This window comes from Lynx canadensis, chromosome D3 (assembly GCF_007474595.2).
Source record: "Lynx canadensis isolate LIC74 chromosome D3, mLynCan4.pri.v2, whole genome shotgun sequence".
NCBI classification, from domain to species: domain Eukaryota; kingdom Metazoa; phylum Chordata; class Mammalia; order Carnivora; family Felidae; genus Lynx; species Lynx canadensis.
This window is the reverse complement of record NC_044314.2, coordinates 77,268,791-77,284,367: the sequence shown is the minus strand read 5'-3', so window position 1 is coordinate 77,284,367 and position 15,577 is coordinate 77,268,791. Positions and strand designations below refer to the sequence as shown.

General features: G+C 47.7%; 1 long non-coding RNA gene across 1 annotated transcript; it reads left to right on the top strand.

The window, feature by feature from the left end:
* Window positions 1-275: 275 nt before the first annotated feature.
* Window positions 276-8,036, top strand: LOC115528632. Its single transcript, XR_003973324.1, has 2 exons — window positions 276-356; window positions 7,846-8,036. It is a non-coding gene; the product is annotated as an uncharacterized LOC115528632 (long non-coding RNA).
* Window positions 8,037-15,577: the final 7,541 nt, after the last annotated feature.

Sequence of the window (15,577 nt, the reverse complement as noted above, 5' to 3'; positions counted from 1 at the left end):
TTTTAAGTTCATTTATTTATTTTGATAGGGCGAGCATGGGAGGAGCAGAGAGAGAGAGGGAGAGAGAGAGAGAGAGAGAGAGAGAGAGAGAATCCCAAGCAGGCTCTGCACTGTCAGCTCAGAGCCCTAGGTGAGGTTTGAACCCATGAACTGTGAGATCATGACCTGAGTCAAAATCAAGAGCCGGATGCTTAATTGACTGAGCCACCCAGGCGCCCCTACCCAGATATATTCTTAACCACTATTTGATGCTGTCTTTCCATGTGCCAGGTGCTGTCTTTAGCTCTACAGATACAGCAGAGAACAAAGGAGAATTGGCCTTGCCCAAGTGGAGCTAAAGTCTCTTCTGGAACCTGGTATGTTCTCTGTCCATTTCTGATCACGTTGGAGGCCCCATATGTTCCTGCTCATTCCTCTCCATAGCCCCAGTGTCTAGCCCACTGCTCTTAGCAGACCAGATAGGTTTTAATCTGGGAAGGCTTCATGGAGGAAGCGGCTTTTGAGCGGAGCCTTGAAGTTTGAGGAGGTGAACAGTTTCCTTGAGCCGACAGTGATTAATAACAATAACTGTCATTTATCAAGCACATAGTATGTGTCACACACACTCTAATGAACACGTTAATTTCCCCAGGAGCAGGCAGCTAGTGAGGGGCAGAGGAGAGTTTGGCTTTGAACCAGGACTCACACCCCTAATGACTGCCTTGTACTGACTGCCTTTCCAAGCCTGGTTCCAGATTGGGGTTGGGGGTTTCTCTTCTCTCTATTCTATCTCCCCTGTCTTTCTTCTTCTGGGGACATCTGGATGGGACTAGAGAGTGGGCAAGCCTGGACTTGGGGCACCCCAAATCCTGGAAAGGACTCTTCAGATCTTAGCCTTCCGGGTCCTTTGGACTTAGCCGAGCCCCGGGCCTCTGGGGGACCCTTCTGTCCTTTGCGGCACCCTTTCCTCCCCCAGCCTCCCCTCTTCTCCTTCCTTAGCCCCTCTAGCTCTTTGGGCTGTGCTGGAGTCTGTGGGGAAAGGAGCAGGATTTCGGCTAAATATAAACCAGGCTGTTCCAGTTTCCAAATAGAACAAAGGAGCAGGGTGTTAAGTTGATTTTTATAAATAAAGAGAGAGGGAGTGAGAGAATATTTTTTCGAGATGTTTAATAAAATCGCCTGTGAGAGGCAGGAAAATCACTGGGCTGCAGTGGGAGGGTTTGGAGGGGGAAGGGGTGAGGGAGGGTGGGGACTACTTTCTCCTTCCTGCTATGATGCTTGCCAGTGTCCTTGTCCTGTTCCTGGGACCAGGGAGAGCCGGTGGGGTCAAGGGGGTTGAGAGGCAGGGGAGGGACACGAGGGTCCCTGGGCGGTGGAGGAAGACAAGGAAGGCTCAGAATCATAACAGTTACTGCGTATCGAGCACCCACTGTATGCCAGGCCCTGTGTAGATGATGCATCATCTCACCAAATGCGCACAAGTGCACAAACTTGGGATGCTCGTCATTAGGCGCCCTGTGATCTAGCCCCTGCCTACCTCTCTGACCTCATCTCCTCGCCCTGTCCCCCTGGCTCACTTCACTCCCACCGTGCCGGCTCCGACACAAAACGCACTCCCTTCCTGAGGCCCATATGCCTCCTCTCCCCTCTGCCTTGAGGTCTCCCAGCCAGCTCCTTCTCATTATTCAGAAGAATCACCATCACCTCTTCCCAGACCACCTTATCTGATGATAGAGAGAGAGCTCACCCTCGCCCCCACCTCAGTTATGAGTGCATTGCCTGGTTTCATTGTCTTCATTCACACATCACTTCTGAAATCGTTTGCTTATGTCTCTCCTCTACTCGGCCAGAACGAAAGCCCCCGTGAAGACAGAGGTTCTGTCTCTCTCATCCACGGCTCCAGCACCAGGAGCCACAGCAGAGCCTGGTCCATGGTTGACGTTGCTGGGTATGCATTTGCTGAATGAATGGATAAGTGAATGAGGCTCAGAGAGGTAAAGTGACTTGCTTGAGCTCACACAGCAGGGAATGACAGAGCCAGAAGGGAGCCCAGATTTGTCTGACTCCCAAATGCATGCCCTTTCTACTACTTTACAAGGCTTTCAGCATGGAGGAAGAAGGGACTTACAGGGATGTCTCTGGAACCTGGGATTTGCCGGGGGTGGGGGTGGGGGAGGGTGACCAGACACAATCCTGTAGGATCAAAGTGGGGGTGTCAATGAAGCCAAATTATCACTATTCCCTTCATCTTTTTTTTTTTAAGTTTGTTTACTTATTTTGAAAGAGAGAGAGAGCAAAGGAGGGGCAGAGAGAGAGAGGGAGAGAGAGAATCCCAAGGAGGCTCTGCACTAACAGCCCTGCCGACAGAGGGGCTCGATCTCACGAATCATGGGATCGTGACCTGAGCTGAAATCAAGAGCCACACACTTAACTGACTGAGCCATCCAGGTGCCCCACTATCACCTTCCTCTTTAAACAATGTGGATGACATATAAAAATTATTAAACAGACAGATCTTTGGCGAAGCTGTTAGTAGAGAGAGTTTCACTCAATATCACCCAGAGGAGAGCTAGTCTAAGCTTTGGGGGGTGGGGTGGCAGAGAGCTTCTCAGCTCAGGAAAGCGGAAGGGATGTCAGAGGAAGCAGAGATATTTTGCACCCCCACCTGCCTGCTCCCCTCCCCCCCCAACAGCGGTATGCAGATATGGGGTGGGCTAGGAACACGTGGCCACCTGCACCCACCACACCCCCCGCCCCGGCCCTCACCAGGCTATGCCTTTCTGCTGACACCAGATTCCGCCTCACCTGGCATCGGCACCGTGCGGCTTGGACAGTCACACAGCTCTCTCTCTGAGTCTCAGTTCCTTCCTCCGTAAGATGGAGATGGTGCAATGTGCTCGGTTACGAGTATGAGGGATCTTGCAACATAAGTCAGGAACCGAACTTCAAACACATGGTAGATACACCGCAGAATGACTGAATCTGCCATTTTCTTACTTATCGTTACCTTTCTCTGGATTCCAATCTAGTTGAGCACAGGGACTATCATTCCATTAACTGAACAGCTACTATATGCCAGCTTCTGGGCGAAGCGCTCTAGGTGGGGTATCTTGGTGAATCCCCATACTACTTCCACAAAGTAAGTACTGTCATGATTAGCGTCATCATACTACCATAATATCCTATTATTATCATAATACTATTATTACTATGAATGAGGAAAACGGGGCGCCCAAGGGGGACGTGACTTGGCTAAGGTCACACAGTCAGAAAAGAGAGCGCTGGGCCTGAAATCCAGGTGGGCTCCAGATCTTGGGTGTTTCAACATCATGCGATCCTGCCCCTCGGAACTAAGGAACCAGTGGGCTTCCTAGTGCTCCAGGAGGTACAACCTGGGGTAAGTGGGGAGTGACAGGGTCAGAGAAGCAGAGGCCTGGCCTTGACAAAGAGGCCGGTGAGGGAGCCGGGGGTGGGGTGGTGGGGTTAGGGAGTGATGTTGCAGTTTGAGGGGCTGTGGCTCCAAGCTTCTGACTCACTCAGAGCAGCTCGATTCGCAGCGCAGGAGATGCTATTTATAACCCGCAGGTTCTAGCAGCCTCTGGAGCATGGAGCCTTGCAGCTACCTGGGGCCCCTCTGCCCAGGCTGCAGGGCCAGGCGGGGAAGGCAAGTGGTGGGGGGAAGGCCACCAGCTGAGCCTCCTTTCTCTTTGCTCTGGACTCTCTAGTCAGCACAAAATGCACACGCAAGTGCCCCGTGGCTCACTCTGGGGCTGTCCGGCTTGTCACCAGCAGAGTGCCTGGCACCTAGGACATGGCTGAGTGAGTGAATGAGGGGCAGCAGCTCTAGGCTTTTTTATTGGGTCAGATCGTGTCATTTCTCTGCCCCGAACTCTCCAGTGGTTTTTCATCCGGAGTAAAAGCTAAAGTCCTCCTGGTGGCCTACAAAGCTCAGACACCATCTGGATCCTGCTTCCTCTGACTTCCTACCCTCTCTCACGCTTACTTCACTCTAGAAGCCTCTTTGCTGCTCCTAGGAACACACTAGGTATGTTCCTGCCTTGGGGCCACCACTCTCTTTCCTCCTTTTGGGACGCTCTTCCCCCAGAGACCAGCGTGTCTCCCTCCCTCACCTCCTTCAGGCCTTCTTTTTTTTTTTTAATTTTTTTTTAATGTTTATTTTTTTTTTTATTTTTTTTTTTTTTTTTTTTTTTTTCAACGTTTATTTATTTTTGGGACAGAGAGACAGAGCATGAACGGGGGAGGGGCAGAGAGAGAGGGAGACACAGAATCGGAAACAGGCTCCAGGCTCTGAGCTATCAGCCCAGAGCCTGACGCGGGGCTCGAACTCCCGGACCGCGAGATCGTGACCTGGCTGAAGTCGGACGCTTAACCGACTGCGCCACCCAGGCGCCCCAATGTTTATTTATTTTTGAGACAGAGAGAGACAGAGCATGAACGGGGGAGGGTCAGAGAGAGAGGGAGACATAGAATCTGAAACAGGCTCCCGGCTCTGAGCTGTCAGCCCAGAGTCCGACGCGGGGCTCGAACTCACGGACCGCGAGATCGTGACCTGGCTGAAGTCGGACGCTTAACCGACTGAGCCACCCAGGCGCCCCTTCAGGTCTTTGCTTAAATGCCAACTTCTTGTGAGGACTTCCCTGACCATTCTACTTAAAACTGAGCCCAGGGGCGCTTGGGTATCTCAGTCGGTTGAGCATCTGACTTCAGCTCAGGTCATGGTCTCACAGCCTATGGGTTCGAGCCCCGCGTCGGGCTCTGTGCTGACGCCTTGGAGCCTGGAACCTGCTTCGGATTCTGTGTCTCCCTTTCTCTCTGCCCCTCCCCGACTCATGCTCTGTCTCTCTCCATCTCTCAAAAATGAATAAACATTAAGAAAAAAATTAAAAAAAAAACAGCCCGTGCAATACATTCCTTATTGTTTCTCTGCTCATGTTTTTCTCCATGACAGTTCCATTATCTAACATACTACATGTATGACTAGTTTATCCTTTCATTGTCTCTCTCCTTCTATCAGAATGTCCATTGCAGAGGGTAGGAATTGTTGTCTGTTTTGATCGCTGCCTCACACCTAGTGTCAGGAACAGTGCCTGGTGCATATATAGTGCTCAAAACATTTTTGTTGACTGCATGGGTTCACTGAGATTTTCTTGGACTTGCTGGGTGAGCTTGGGCAGCTAACTTCACCTCTCTGGGCCTCGGTCTATTGGACTCAGTGGCCTCCCAGTTTGGACAGTCCTAGGGCTCTATCCCTTCAGCCTGGCTCATGAGGATTCTTTTCAGAATACTTGCTAAAAGGAGAGCTGCCCAAGGCCTGGCTTGATATTTTTCTCCCAGACTCGACTTTTCCGTGCAAAGTGTTCAAGCCTGGGAGCGGGCGTGTGCCAGCACTCTCGTATCTGTTAGGGGTTCTGAGCAGATGCCTTTGTGTGAATGAGCCTCAACATGTATTTGGGAACCTGGCTGAGATAGGACATTCCAGAAAAATGTCAGCACAGGTCCTAATCCTGTCTTCCTGCTTCTTTTTGGTTTCAATGGAGCAGAAAGTAGAAATTTCCAAGGGCATGGCAGACCCTTCTTGAGTCAACTGATAGAAACACCTGCTTCTCTGGAGATGCAAGGAAGAGGCTTGTTGACTGTGAATCCCTATACCTGTAACAGGCTGTTTCCACTTCCCCAGGACCAGCTGTGAGAAACCCACAGTAGAGCTTCCCACCTTCCAATGAGGGAAGCCCACAGAACTGCAAGCTTCAATGGGGATGCCAGGCCCATTTTTAGATCTCATCTGTTCTTAATGGGAGATGGGTCCAAACTCTCCCAGGTTTCTAGAATAATCTCTGGCAGGTCTTCCTCCCTCAGCTCCTCAGGTCTCAGCTCAAATGCCAACTGCTCATGAGGCCTTCCCTGACCATTCTACTTAAACCTGTGCCCATGCAATACATTCCTTATTCCCTTTCCCTGCTCAATTTTTTTTCATGACACTTGCCATTATGTAACCTCCTGTATATATTCTTGATGGGCTTTGGAATTTATTAGCATCTCCTATTGTACACTATCTTTTAATGACATGATCTCTTCTGCTTTGGTACACCCCAGGCCTACCTAGTGCAGTACCTGGCATCTGGTAGGCATGACCAAATTTTTTTCTAGAAAAGTTAATTTTCAGGGCACCCAGGTGGCTCAGTCAGTTAAGCTCTGGACTCTTGACTTCGGCTCAGGTCACGATCCCCAGGTTTGTGAGTTAAAGCCCATGTCGGGCTCTGTGCTGACAGCTCGGCGTCTGCTTGGGAGTCTCTCTCTCTCTCTCTCTCTCTCTCTCTCTCTCTCTCTCTCTCTCTCTCTCTCTCTCTCTCTCTCCCTCTCTCTCTCTCTCTCCCTCTGCCCCTCCCTTGCTGTTGTGTGCACTCTCTCAACATAAATAAATAACCTTAAAAAAAGTTAATTTTCGTAAGTAATGGCCAGAGGGCAATACTGTCATCTTACAGATGATGAAACTGAGGCTCAGCGGTGACATGACTTGCCCAAAGTCACACAGCCAGGACATGAATCCCTGAGGTTCAACAGGGAAGGAGAGAGGGCATCCCTCCCTTTACTGTTGAAGGATGATCAAGGACATAAGAAGACTTGGTGTCTGGGAGACAGAAAATGGAGTTCAAATCCGAGGATTGTCATTAGACAAGTCCCTGGTTTTTGCCACACGAGCTTCAGTGTCTCCATCTGTAAAACGGACATATCAATCCCAACACTACACAAAGGCATTGGGAGTATTCAATGAGATATTTTAGCCCAGTGCCTGCTACTGGGCTATGCGCAATGCAACCCAACCCCACCTTGGCCTCCCAAGTGACCTCGCAAACCCCTCTCCTAATTCTGCCAGCCCTCAAGCGGGCCAGGTTGAAATGCCCCAACATCTGGGCTAGGGCAGAGAGATCCCGTGAGGAACACTTCTCCGGCGCATGAGTAGCTTCTGCATCACGTGGCTGATACAAGAGGGCAGTTGTGAGGCGGGAGGAAGGTCATGACCCTGTTAGGATACATGGGGCCGTTTTGTTCTCACCTCAGCTAGAGGGTCCTGGAGCGACTGTAGGTCCGCTTGATGGGGAGAGAGAAAGCTAAGACCTTCTTGAACCTCAAAGGAGGTTCTTTTGGCCTTTCCGTTTTTGAGGGAGGCTTTGGCAGGCCCCTGGGGTGAAGGCAACCCCCTCCTAGGGAAATGGTAGATCTGGCCCCCATGAGGCTGGGCAGCCCCGCTGGGCAACCCTTCCCCATTCGTTGCGACGGGGCACAAACGAGCGTTCAGCCCTTCTCTGGTGTTCGGCACTAGGGATGCAGTGACATAGGCCCAGCTGGGGGGACAGACATTCCCTGGGAAGTGTAAACTGAGCAGAAACCAGAGGGATGAGTATGAGTTAGCCTGGAAAAGAAGGGAGAAGAAGAGGTTGCAGACAGATGTGGGAACAGAGGTCAAAGGCCTTCAAGTGGGAAGAAGCCTGGCTGGTGGAGAGAACTGAGGCGGGAGCAGTGACAGTGTAAAGAATTTTGGACTTGATCCTAAGCAGTGGGAAGCCAGCGAAGCTGAGGAGTAATATGATCTTTAGAGTCCTGCATTGAATGTTTTTGCTTTGCTTTCTTGTTAAAAAAAAAAAAATGGATTTTGAATTCATACCTGCCATTCTAATTTTTTTTTTTTTTTAGAAGTAGAAAATAAGGGAACAATGGAATACGTATATACCTCCAGGATTAAATATGCTAACAGATGCAAACTGCCTGGCATTCTATATGTGGTCTATAAATGGTACTTCCCTTATCTTTCCTCTAAATTCTATTCCACAATTTTTCCTATTCCAGGAGCACGGAAGGAGACCAATCTTCCCTACAGACCAAAGATAAATTTCTTTTGAAGTACTCTGGATGGACAAAAAATCTGTTCAAAAGATCAAAGGGTGATTATTTTACCAAATTATTATTTGAAGAATACGCTCACCATGATCATACAACTATTTTTTGATTTATGGAAATACAATTGGTATTCAACTTTTTAGGAGTATGTTTAGCGTGTAAAACAAGAACAAATTGCACGAAGTGAGAGCCCACGTCTGTGTTGTTTTTCACTAAGATCAGCACCTTTCTGGCCACCTAGTAGGCTTTTGAATATCTGTGTGATTGATTTTAATACTGGAATATGTTTTCTGTTAAATCTCAAGGGCATCAGTTCTGCAGTTCTCCCTTTATAGTTGTTAACATGAATTTTGATGACACGAAAAAGCTTGTTCTCCGAATTATATTTAGCTCATACAAACTCTACTGCACAATTATGTTGTAAAGAGGAATTAGGTTTTATCTTTAAGTTGTTATTATAGCCTTGTGAGAAGGTGAACATTGAGAATAAGTACAAAGTAGTAGCATATCGTATTATTAATTTTGCTACTTTTTAAAAACACTGCGGTGCAGGGCCTAGAACAGGCTGACACATGTGGTACGTGTATCAGTCAGGGTCTGCATAAGAAACAGATGGCACACTCAAAATAGATAATTAGGGGAGGATTTAATAGAGACACTATATGCAAGGGTTGGTAAGGTGTAGGGAAACCATAAGGATAGTGCAGTATCCAAGAGGCTCGTAATAGCTGGGGTCTTTGTCATTTTTTTTTAAAATTTGTTTACTTATTTTGACAGAGACAGAGATGGCACGCGTGGGGGAGGGCAGAGAGAGAGGGAGACAGAGAATCCCAAGCGGGCTCTGCACCGACACAGGGCTCAAACCCACGAGACCAAACCAAGAGATCATGACCTGAAGCCAACACCAAGAGTCGGACGCTTAACCCACTGAGCCACCCAGGCGCCCCAGTCTTTATCATCTCTAGATCTGGAAGTTCAAAGAAGGGAGAAATGACAGAACCCAGGAAGAGAGGGCCACCTTGACAAGGAGTGGTGGTGAGCTATTATCAATAGCACAACCAACCCGTGGTGATCTGGCAGGGAGGGAACTGGGGGAATAAATACTTTGACCTCACCCTCCTTCTGCCCTCCACGCCTCTGCTGCTGCCTCCCATTGGCTGGAAGCTAAGAGGACTAAGGAGTGAGTTGACGTAGGATGGGTAGAAAAGTGGACCTGAAGGGGCAATTGGAAAATACCTGTTATAGAAGACTTCATTTCCTTGTTGAGTGAAGACTTGACGTTTAAATCTTGGTATTTTAGTAAGAAAATGAAACCTTTGGGAATGGCACCTATGGCAGTAAGTTCAGGGTCATTCATTCATTCATTCATTCTTCTACTGACCATACTATAAAAAAGTATTGTGCTGGGCATTTTGAGAGAAGCCCAGCCATGGCAAAAGAATCCTAGACATGCAATGAATTTTCCTTCTCGATGCATGTATTTAAAAGAAATTATTATCAAAGTATAGTTGATATGCAATGTTATATTAGTTTTAGGTGCAACCGCATAGTGATTCAACAATTCTATACATTACTCAGTGCTCTCCAAGATGAGTGGAGTTTTACCATCTGTCACCATACAATGTTACTGATGCGTGTATTTTTAAGAACACATCCCCACTCTATCAAAGCACCTGTCTAGAGCTCTGAATAGTAAACACGACCCCGCCGGTCTCAAAATTAGGTACTGCTCCCCCAGAAGCAAGTGAGTTCAGTTCAGGCAAAGCTCAAAGGTTCTGAATCTTGTGGTTGGCCACTGGCAACAGTTAAATTCCTTGCCATGTTGGTACCTAGGAGGTAGCTGAATAGTCATTTTTCAGGCAAGCAGAGTGGGATTTATCAGCGCAACTCTGGAAATTAGACTTGCTGTTATGAATGGAGTCAATTGTGGTCTCACATGGTCTGAATCTGTGAAATCGTGTCCCTCTTTAATGAGGTCCTCTCAGAGGAGGAGGGAACGGGTCTCCTTTAGTGACATGACTCTGACAAGCAAATCAATTCGTTCCATTTGTTTCCTCTTTGAAAACAGCAATCCTCAAGCGTTACATAATCTAATCTTCATGCCTCGCTGGTTTGTTCTGTCCTCCTGAGGAATTGGCAGATGGTGCCAATGCGGAGACCCGCGCACACGCCTCGCAAGCCTCATGGTAACGGGAGAGATGCTCACAGTGTCTGTCTCTTTGCTGTGGGGTCCCTTGCTGGCATTTGTTTCCCTGGATCGGTTTGCTCTTTAGCATTCCTCAGGCACCACTGGCTTCTTGCCTTGGGCTCTCATTCCAAGATTAATTGGAAATGCTGAAAGCAGATAAAAAGAGAACAGAAAGTGAAGTTGAAAGGGCAGAGAATTTGCCAGATCTTTTCTAAAAGCCCTTCTCCATTAAAGGCTGAGCGTCTTTGGGGTTTTAGCTCCAGACCTTCCTCATCCAGCCTGGTCCCAGTATACATCTTTGTTGCTGGGTTACACATAGCCCGGGGACAGGACGGGGCTGTGTCAGTTCTGGGGGAGCAGAGCTCTGCTTCATAAGGTGTCTCAATTTCTCTCTCTCCCAGTGACTCATTTACCAGCAGGAATGATTGTTCTCCAGATAGGGCAGTTGCCTAGAACCCACCTTTAGGTCAGTGATGTCAGCCTCGCTAAAGGAAAATTATCTCAGAACTCTGTAAGGCGAGGGGCCTCCCGTCAAGGTCCTGCCGGCCAGAACCGCGATGTTTAGATGTCCGGGCAAAGATGTTGCCTGTACATCTCATCTGCAAACTGGGAAACGGCAGCTTCCGAGAAGGCAGGCGGCTTCTCAGACATCCTGCGGTGGGGATGGTTCTGCTGATGCTCAGGACCAGAAATCAGCTGATGGGTGCTGGTGGTGCCTTTCAATTGTTAAAATACCGAAATACTTCCACATGAGTTGGTAAATAGTTCCATCTGTGAGCTCCCAGTGCCTCCCATCCCTCTGCTCATACTTAAGTCTGTTGAGAGGGTCTTACTTCAGGTAATTTTATGAGTAGCCCGGCCATTCCCCGCAGCAAGGTGAGCTTTCTTTGCTGAACCCACATTGTTTCCAACCTTGCGGTCCGGGGAGGTCTGCTCGGTGTGGGACCGGGCACAATTCCAAGTGCCACAGATGTAACCGCCCTGCTCACAGACTGCACTGTTGGCCGACTCTGATTTTGGATGAAACCTCCAGGCAATTAAAACATAGAACCCTCCTGCCTGTGGCAAAAACATGCCGGGTCCTTAAAGGTCACATGTACTTTTGTGCTGGCTGGTCACTCAGGACCCAGGTTCTATATACGAACAACAGAAATGATCTGTCTGAAAGGGAAAACCAAACCATACAGAATCATCTTTCAATTCCATTTCCACCCCCTCCGCTGAGTCCAAGCACAGGAGACTCATCTCTATAAAAACAGCAATGCTTTGCTTCTTTTGATTTGTTACTCCTTCACTAAGTATTAGGTGAACACCTGTAATGTGGCAGTTCCTGTGCTAAGTGCTGGATATCCCGGAGTGACGAAATCAGGCCTGTCTCTGCTTTCATGGAACATACAGTCTAGTGGGAGAGACAGATAATAAAGGAGGCCATGTGGCTGGAGTGTTGTTAGGTCACCCGAACACGGGTTGCATTTCAGCTAATGGAAACTGCATGGATGTAATGGTAACTTCCAGTGTGTTGTATACTGATGGTATATATCTCCACCAATTGAGTATAGGGGTGTGTGGTATTGTATTAAAGGAGTAAGGCATTGAGGGTGGGAGTGCGGAGTGATCACTCCTGCTTCCAATCAAGATCTCAGAGAGGCTAAGAACTGCTCTGGATTAAGGAAGGAAAGTGAGGGGCGCCTGGGTGGCTCAGTCGGTTGAGCGTCCGACTTCAGCTCAGGTCATGATCCAACGGTCTGTGGGTTCGAGCCCCGCGTCAGGCTCTGTGCTGACAGCTCAGAGGCTGGAGCCTGTTTCACATTCTGTGTCTCCCTCCCCAACTCGCGCTCGCTCACTCTCTCTCTCTCTCTCTCTCTCTCTCTCAAACATTAAAAAAAAAAAAAAAAGAAGGAAAGCGAGGAGCATTCTGAATGAGACTGATGGTGATGTTATGTTCTAACATTTGGAGATCCGATATGCTGTTCTTAGAAGAAGATGGTAACCAGTTGTGGAATGAATTAAGTCACAGCACAGGGAATACAGTACAATGGTACTGTAATGACATTGTCTGGTGACAGATGGCAGCTACACGGGTGATGAGCTCCGCATAACATATAGAGTTGTCAAATCCCTACGTTGTACACCTGAAACTACTGTAACATAGGGTGTAACTGTACTTCAATAATACTAACAAAAAAGATGGTAACTCCTCACCAGTCATCCATAGGGGACCGAATTTCCCTGCTCTATACTTTCTCTCTCCTTTGCCCTTGAAACCAGGAAACAAATACAGAACTTGCTGGTAGGATGAGTGGTACCAACTGCCCCCACAAAACCGTGGCGAGCAAATGGCCTACATAGGAATCAGCTCGTGACAACCTTGGCCTCACGTCAGAGGCTCTTACTGACTGAGTTTAGCTGCTATTATTTTGAAAAATCATAACTCACATCCCTAAGACAGTCCAGTAGTTGGCTCTATTTGTCGGTATTATTTTTGCTCTGCCTGTCTTGCTTGTCTGATTTGTCTTTTTATTGAGTTATAATGTGTACACGGAGCAGTCTTCCATGCACAGTGCGGTTTTGGCACATGCATATATGCCTGTAACCCACATCTCTTTTCATTTTATTTTAAAAATCTTGGAATCCTCTTAAGTGATGAACATTTGGGTCCAAAGGCAGATTTCCACAAAGGAATCCCCTATTCAGTCCACTGACTGCCCCTTCCCCACCAAAAAAAAAAAAAACCAAAAACCCAAAAACCAAAATCTCATCCAATCCTTTCCTGAGTTCTCCAATCACCACAGAGGACTTAAACCCATAAGAACATTTTGTAATCCCAGCTTTCTGAAACCTAACAGAGAGATTTTGTCATCTGAAAACAAGGGAGAGATTAAGTGCGGAATCTGATTCTGAAAACAGCAGAAAGGAGTGAGCTAGATGGGAAACGTCATGGAGAATTAATTTAAGCACCACTGTGCAAAGGCTCCACAGCCTTTTTCTAGACTCTAAATATGACACACCGTCCTGGTCAGGAAAGTACAGTTTTTTTAGAGGAGTTTGCTACAGGGACATGACGTTATCAGAGTGACAGGTGTTAAATGAGAGACCCAGGTACATTTTTAAGAATTTTGCCCTGGGGCGCCTGGGTGGCTCAGTCGGTTAAGCGACCGACTTGAGCTCAGGTCATGATCTCACAGTTCGTGAGTTCGAGCCCCACATTGGGCTCTGTGCTGACAGCTCAGAGCCTAGAGACTGCTTCAGATTCTGTGTGTCTCTCTCTCTCTGCCCCTCCCTCCTCGTGCTCTCTCAGAAATAAATAAACGTTAAAAAACTAAAAAAAGAAAAGAATTTTGTCTTTCACCCTGCCTGACTCCTTCTGAATGGATTCTCTTAGAAATTAAGACATACAGACAGCTACACACACTTTTCTCTCCAGACTGGTGCCGTGGTCTCGGACGTATTATCTCTATTTAACTGCCCTCGTATGCTAGGATGTTTTTCCAGTGCTCCAAAGCAGCTATCCTTTTGCAGAACTTTGGCCAAGGGTTATAGAGTCAAATGATATTACAACATATAATTATTTAATAATTACAATCTGTAAAACACTTAAGGGCAAGTGAGAAATTTTATGTGGGAATGCTCTTAAAGCCATAAAGGGTATATATGTATATATATAATCCATATGGATTATTTAAAAATTATTTCTACATGGCAGGATCCTTTGCAGTAACTATATTCCCATTATAGCTCACAATCAGAAAGGCAAGCCATTCTCATTTTCCACATGCAGAACTTTCCCTGTCTTTATGATGGTACTTCTGAAATATTTCCTGAATCTGACCCAGCCTCTACATTTAGTCCTCTTTTATTTTTATGTTTATTTGAGAGAGAGACAGAGTGTGAGCAGGGAATGGCAGAGAGAGAGAGAGAGAGAGAGAGAGAGAGAGAGACAGAACCCAAAGCAGGCTCCAGGCTCTGAGCTGTCAGTACAGAGCCCGATGTGGGTCTCAAACCCACAAACTATGAGATCATGACCTGAGCTGAAGTTGGATGCTCAACCGACTGAGCCACCCAGGCGCCCCGCTACATTTAGTTCTTATTACCTCCCCACCAGACCTAAAATCCATAAAGAAAGGCAGGATGGTCATTTGTTTACTGCTCTCTTCCTGATGCATAGTGTACACGGTGGGCACTTGCTCATTTTTGTGAAATGAATGAACCGCATTTCCTAAGGTCCTTCCAGTCTACACCATAATGCATCAGAACACAGTTCTGCCTGTGTCTGGTACCTACTTGTAAAACCTTCCAGGCCTCTCTACTGTTGATAGAATAAAGGACTTGCTCCTGAATGATGTCACATTCAAATTCCTTCCCAGTCTTGTTCCAACCACTTTTCTGGGCTATCTTCCTCATCCACCACCCTCCCCCCCCACCCGCCGAATGATTCCAAAACACACCGTGCAGCCTCATGCTCCCAAGGCTTCACGTAAGCTGTTCCCCCTGCCTGCAATGACCTTCCTTTTACATCTGGTGGAATTTCACTTCTCCAAACACGGCTCAAATGTCACCTTCTCCAACACCTTCCCCAACCCCCCTGAAGGTGCTGCTCAACCCAGCCTGTCTTTCCCTTATTGCCTGTTTCCCATTACATTATAGTGGCTTTCATTCTCTCTTGATTTTCCTGTGAATTCCTTGAGAGCAGGGACTGAATCTTACCGTCATTCTTTAAATATCTCCCAAATCTGACCGCTGCTCACCCCTTGCCCCCAATCACTCTAGCTAAACCGCCACCTTCTCCCACCTGTTCCGCGTGACAGCACCTGACTGGATCCATGTTGCCAGACTGCCGTCCAACAGGGGACCTGCCACGAAGCAGCCAATGATCCTTTATAACAATGTAAACAACCACATGCCACTCCTCTACCACAAGCCTGCAGGCCTGCTGGCTTCCCTTCACACTTAGAAAAAACCCAAAGTCCTTGGCTGGCTGGCCCTTTCTCTCTAATTTCACCTGTACCACCCTCCCCCTTGTTCACTCCAGCTCCATTTGCCTCTTTGCGTCTTCTCGAACATGCCAAGCTGTTCTCTCCCTGGGACTTTTGAATCATCTCCCCTCTGCCAGGAAAGCTCTTCCCCTGGGTATATACGTGGCTTGCTCCCTTACTTCCTTGTGGTCCCTGCTCAAATGTCCCCACCTCAGAGAGGTCCCCCGTAATCACTGTCCGAGAGAACCTCCTCCATTAAGCCCTCCTCTCCTACCTGCTTTATTTCTTTTCACAGCACTAAATGCCACCAGTGTGTCACCATCAACTTTCCATGCATTTCTATGGTTCACTTGTCACTGAGGATAGAGACTGTTTTGTTTAGCACCGTGTCTCTGATACCGAGAACAGTGCCCGGCAAATAACAGGCACTCAAGTGTTTGTTGAATACGTGGATGAATCTTGGTATATCAGGTGCCTAGCACAGTGCCCGGTTCTAGAAATCTTTAAGTGAACGAACAAA